Source organism: Ostrea edulis, chromosome 7 (genome assembly GCF_947568905.1).
Source record: "Ostrea edulis chromosome 7, xbOstEdul1.1, whole genome shotgun sequence".
Lineage (NCBI taxonomy): Eukaryota > Metazoa > Mollusca > Bivalvia > Ostreida > Ostreidae > Ostrea > Ostrea edulis.
Genome location: NC_079170.1, coordinates 19,891,751 through 19,898,093, shown reverse-complemented (window position 1 = coordinate 19,898,093; position 6,343 = coordinate 19,891,751).

Below are 6,343 nucleotides of genomic sequence, written 5' to 3'. Positions count from 1 at the left end.
TGAAAGATAGTATAAAAGGGTCTAAAATAAATTCACCAGACAAAAACGGTCATGTATGTCTATTTTAAAAAAGCGGAATAAAAATTTATAAACGGATTGTACAAATTTAAAAAGCGGAATTCCGCTAAAAAGCGGAAGAAAATCAGGTCTGACATTTACACTACAACAATCATTTGACATAAGAAGTAGATAGGGTATCAGATCTCTGCAAACGTGTTTCATTCATTATTTACATTAATATGTTTTACGGCGTGACCGTGTTTGAGGGCGAAGCAAAAAAGTTTTGGCATTAGTACCTATATCCAAAACAGGACAAAAATAACCCAAAGTTAGCACGAGGACAGAGCTGTATCAAAGCATCCTAATTTTGGACATTTGATCCGCCTACATATTGAACGCGGGAAATATAACGCAATCGATGTAAACAGTACATTTTGACGTCATATTCAGCGTCGTTATTTAGCAAATTTACAAACATAGCGTTTGAACCACAACAAAAAACATGGCGTTAATCGTGGAGTGATTATATATGATTAAGATAATAAGATTTACATGCTTTTACGGATTTTATGTAACATCTCAGAACGACGTGAACTAGGGTAGACGAGATTCAAAATGGAGAAATACATGTCCACGCGATAGTATTCGAATCGACGCCATTGGTACCAAACTTTTCAAGTTCCATAGGTATTTTTTAATTTTTTATTATTTTCCTATATTTTCCTTTTAAACATGTATATACGTGTTACCTATAGGGAGAGCTCCGCTCTCACGGCCCTTCGGGTCGTGAGAGGGCTTCGCCCTCTATTAAATTACTATTTCAAGAAATATTACAGGGTGGTTTTTGAAAAACAGTTTAAACATTAAAGCTTCAGATTGCCGTAAGCTTTAGGGATCGGGCTTGAAATTAGAAAAATCCTAACTTTACTATGGAGCTAATACTATAATAAATGCAGAGAGGTCTCATTGAACCTGACTATAATAAATGCAGAGGAGTCTCGGGGAACCTGACTATAATAAATGCAGAGGAGTCTCGGGAATCTGACTAACTAAATCGAAACTTCCCGTCGAGGCCTCTTTACGTCACCTACGAATATAGACCTCTCATACAGTACAATATACAGATTTGTATACTGTGAGTCCGCGATTAGCACGCAGGCAAATAACACTCAAGAAGTAGTTCGTAGTTAAAAGTTTGAAAATATTGACATTAAGAGCATTAATACCGAGCGAAGCTCGGACGGGCCGAAGGCCCGTCCTCGAAGCAAGACTCTAAAAGTAACACGTATGTAAAAGAAAAAAGTTAAAATCAGCAAAAGAAAACGAGATAATCTCTATATACGTTCACCGAAATTTTCGTGATCCATATGGGCGCCGCCATTTATTTTTTCATTACCTGCTTCAACAGTTATTCGTGTTTTATTTTGAATGCCAATAATAGAAGTCTCTGACGTGCAATTCGTAATTCAAACACCCAATTTGTTCAAAGTGAATAGTATAATTATCATCAGGTTTTAGCAAATAATTACATATAAAACCGTAATACGACTAAATAAATGAACGAGTTCATGAGTTTCTTTGAATAAGAATTTACGATAAAATTACGGTTACTTTTTTACGATTTTAAATTTATTGGTTAATTTTGTTTAGTTTTAACGGCCTTTTTCAATGCATACGGAATGTATTATTATTGTTTGCTTTGAAAAAGAGAAAAAAGTCGAGGCTAAATGTGACGTCAAAATGCACAGTTTACGTCGCCTTGCGTTTTATTTCCCGCGTTCAATGAATAGGCGGATCCTGTAAAACTGTTGTCCCCATATAAACCCCTTTATTATTGAGATGTTACTGGGTGTTTAGCGCAAGGAAAATTTCATTCAAAATATATATTTATAAATGAATCATAATCTACCGTACTTAACGGAATTATGATTACCACTTGGGACACTCCAATGACCATTACATGCTTCGCTCGGTCCAACGGTCACACCGTATACATATTATAAAAGTATGGATTTTATTTTAAACATAAATGATCAAAAGATCATTAAAAAGTAGGGAGACTCTGTTCAAATTATTGTGTATAGTAATGAACTTGATGTTTACGTTCTTGTTTTGAAAGTTGTTTACGTTTGACGTTATGTTTTTTCCGTCATTCTACAGTGACGTCACACAGTATACGAAACCTAAGAAATCGCTATTCCATAATGCCTAGCTGGAAGAGTTTGGTTTGTAAGTAATCGAACTCTGGTGGAAGTTTGTAACTAAATCCATAGCCTACGTCACATGAACACTGACATGACATCACAATAGATGAAAAAATAAAATTATGTCGTCAGATCTAGTTGGAACAAAGTGATGTAGATCAGAATGATTTTTATATTTAAACGCTCATTTAGAGAATGCTAACCTATGCTCAAGTTACAAATTTTGGGAAATTCGAATATTTTAAAACACCCGAATTCTTCATTCCTCGCCCCCTTGGTAAGTTTTAGTTCCTGGTAGTTTTTAACAATACGTCATACGATATAGCCATGCCATGTGAGTGTTAACGACATGTAACTACCGCATACATTCCGAGACGTTTTGATAAAAACATCGGTGAAGGTCATGTCCGGCCAGAAAAGTGTTTTAGATAAAAGAAAATTACATTAACAACACCCGTGATACTGTACACGTATACAGTAACACAAACGTCCAGCACCTAGAGATAGGGCCTAAATATGTGGCAACTCTGTCAGCGTATGATCTAAATTGAACACCCTGAAATCATTAGACATAACAGAGATATGCACATACATTGTACATGTACATGTATATGCACATTTATTATGGATTCAGAGGACCTCGAAAGCGATTTTTGTCGTGTAAATAAATATAAAAAATTTGCAATGGGGGTTACAATGTCATATAGCTTTAGATTATGCATATATTTTATTTAGATCATGACGACATCGATCTTATTCTTTCAGGTTTAAATAAATTATAGGCTAAGGAAAACATAACAAAAATATGTGACTGTCAGTACATGTAGCACACAAAAATTTGCATTTTGTTGAATAGGAGATTCGATATTTCTACCTGTCATTAATGATCAGAAATCACACAAAAGAAATGGCCCACAATAGAGATAGGCATTGAAAGTTGGCAACACGATTTAACATCATAATCTGTAATATTTGCAGAAATCTTACGGGCATTACTAAACAACTGTGTGTCGTAACGCAATGTGTATGGAGAGTTTACGACTTCGCGATGTATAACTATATAAGCATTTTCTCTCCTGAGCGTTGTTTTGTATAGAACCGGCTTGTTTGTATTTTAATTCTAAATTTTTGTTTGCTTTCAAACAATCAGTCTACAAAATTCACTAAAATGTCGTCGGGTTCGCTGAATGTGTGATAACGTTCCTGACTCGTGAATAACGTTTCTAACGTTAATTGGCGTGGTATGTGGGATTTCGAGGAAACATTTCTTACATTACTCGTTAGGTGGCGCGACCGTTCTAAAGGTGGTTACGTGTGCGCTTAAAACGTATATAGACGCTTGTTTCGAATGAAAATATAATGGAGGGAAATTACAGTACATAGAAGAGGTCTATACGTAATGAGGCCTCAACGGGGAGTTTGTTAAAGCGTAACAATGCATTGGCGCTGTTCGATATCACCTTACAATTATTGTGTATTTGTGTAACTAAACCATATTCATATACCCCTGAAGAATTGAAGAAACTAGTCGATATATATATATATATTTGTTTTGCCTTGGACTAGCACGCCCCCCCCCCCCACCCGTTTGAATTTTTTTTTTATACCAATTACAAACGCGCACAAAAGAGCAAAATATACGTATGTAGACGTTATATGTTCATTATCTAAATGAAAAAGAACCCACTCTCTTATTAGCACAATTTCGTTAGCTTCCGGGGGCTTCGCCCCCCTGCACCCCCATCAGTGCAAAGCTTCAAGGCAACCCCAGCCTTCTACTGCGCCCCCTCCCCCCCCCCCCCCCCCGTTATGAAATTCCTGGATCCGCCATTGACTAGAATGACGCTAATTTATTGAACGAAACGCGTTACATGACTGGCGTCTAAATTTCTTTATACGGCGAGTAACAAAATTTAGACGGCAGCATGGCGGCCGTTACGTCTAACTTTTACCATGCGTCGCTCTTTTTCCATCAACCAAAAGTAAGCGGTTATTATTGTCCTACTTAAATAATGAAAAAAAAAAATGCTAATTTTTTTAACACTGTGTTCATGTATTGTAAATTAATCGTAGTTCCGTTCTTGTTAACTGTTAATATATGAATTCATTGTATTTCTTTCTTATATTCATTAACATATAAAAAGGTTTGTCTACCTACTATGGCTACGTCAATTAACGAAAGTATTTGAAGTGATGAGTTTTCGGCCTGCATGGTTATTTAATGAACATTCTAAGGTATGTTTGGATGCAAGTATAGTAGGAAACATTAAAAAAAAATTTAATTAAATTTATGAGACGGCGATGTAAGAATACAATGATATAAGGCTTCGACCGTGCGCATTTTTTGCGCCGTAAATCGAAGATGTTTTATAAGGTGTGGATCTGAAGCTCTCTGATCTGACCCATTATTTTTTCCAGAGAACTACAGTTCTGCAGCTATATCAATATTTGTTACACAAAGCCCGACTGACTTTTTATAATTTGCTTCTAAAATTAAAACAAAACAAAAAACGTCAGTGGGTAACCCTGCTATGGGGAAATCTCTTATACATGTATAGAAGCCTTACTCCTAGCTAATTTTCCGGGGGATACTATAGGGGGAACGCTCCTATCCAACACCAGAACACACAACTTAGATCAACTACACCACAATGGAGCACCTAATGATAGCACTACAACATTACACAAAGTGACGGAATCATTAAACAAGTTTAATCTATCATTTTAATAAAAAACAAAACAAATGAAGCCTGTATCCCCCTTGATCCCGTCTTAAGCTACAGAGTATCTAAATTACAATTGTTCATCGTACATGCACATGTAAACTTTCCCACAAAGCTATGATAGAACATGATATGCTTCCTCTTTTCCGCAGCAAGGCACTGGTTTACATTGAGGGCTAGTTTTACAAGTAAGGTTTCCGATACACCGGGATTTCAGCCCCGGCAAATACAGCCATAATCACATTATTTTCTGCACTCTGGTTTTCTTTCCACGTTTCGTTTGTTGTATTTATTTTGTTGTTGTTTTTTGTGTGTGTGTCATCCTGTGAATAGATTGGTAAGTACATGAATTTATCAAACATCTTTGAGAAAGCGTGTGGCTCACATCATGGAGCGAATGAAATATTTATAGCGCATTTGTTACAGAGTTTGCGATACAAGGAATTCTGACGTATCTATGTAATATAAACATGACAATAGGAATTAAATTAAAAATAAAAAACACGCTGATAATAACGCTTGAGTCAAAATATAATTTTGTTTGTTTGTTGTTTTGCGTGCTATACAACACCGGTCGCTGTAGTTCAGTGGTAGAGCGTTCGCTTCGTAACTGGGAGGTTCTTGGCCGCATCAAACCTAATAGAAGAATTCTTGATAAACTACTTTCCAAATTGTGTTGAATTTTTACCAGCAAAATATTAAGTATCGCCCCCCCTCCCCCCCCCCCCTTGTATCCGAATTTCAAAACTTTTAGTTATTGACTCAGAAAGTCGTAGAGGAGATTTATGCAATCATGTTCCCGTTTCGGTTTATTTCTATTTAAAATTCCTACGATTCAGAATTCAGGAGCTGGTGAACATTTTCTTCACTGGCGAATTCAGATTTCACCTAGATAGAAGTGCATCATCGTCTTCGTGCAATTTGTAGGAGGTATCGTTTTGGGTGAAATCGCTGCTTATGGAAAGACTCTTTTGCCGATTATCAATGTCAATCTAATTGGTATCGCTATCGCGATGAAATTATTCATCGCCATGTAATCCCTTTCATCTAAAACTTCATAGTTATTTCGGATTTCAAACATTTCGGTTGAGCATCACTGAAGAGACATTATTTGTCGAAATGCGCATCTGGTGCATCAAAATTGGTACCGTATAAGTTTTACATACAGAGACAAGGAAATCACATCTCGTTGTAACAAGACAACGTAAGATCACGCATCGCGCGTGTAGTCAAGGATTTTCATATTCAACAGAATCTTGATGTACATGACTTGCCTTAGGCAGCTGTTTCACCCCGATTTGTCACCACTCGAGTATGTCTGAGATGAAATGGAGAGAGGTTTACTTTGCTTACCAAACCCACCTGTGACGTGAGTTGTTTTAGTCGAGATTTGGAATAAGATCCCTTAAATATTCT